Genomic DNA, 264 nt, shown 5'->3' on the forward strand with positions numbered 1-264 from the left:
GAGATTCTACTTGAGAGCTGAGAACTGACCCATATCTGTGTCAGAAGTGAGCATAGACATTAATCAACAGAAGTGGCAACTTGAGAAAACTGTGATTTGAATCATAGGCTTACTTTTAATGTTGATAACAGATGACATTTTAATTTTGAGTGCCTCTTAAATGCTCTCTCTCTCTTTAAAGGCAGCTTCAGGGAAAGATGAGCTAGAGTTGGGCTTTTTTGGCTTTTGGGGTTTTGTTTCTTTATTTGTTTTGGGATGTTTGAC

The sequence above is a fragment of the Bison bison genome, unplaced genomic scaffold, assembly GCF_000754665.1.
Source record: "Bison bison bison isolate TAMUID 2011002044 unplaced genomic scaffold, Bison_UMD1.0 scf7180017849697, whole genome shotgun sequence".
Taxonomy (NCBI): Eukaryota; Metazoa; Chordata; class Mammalia; order Artiodactyla; family Bovidae; genus Bison; species Bison bison.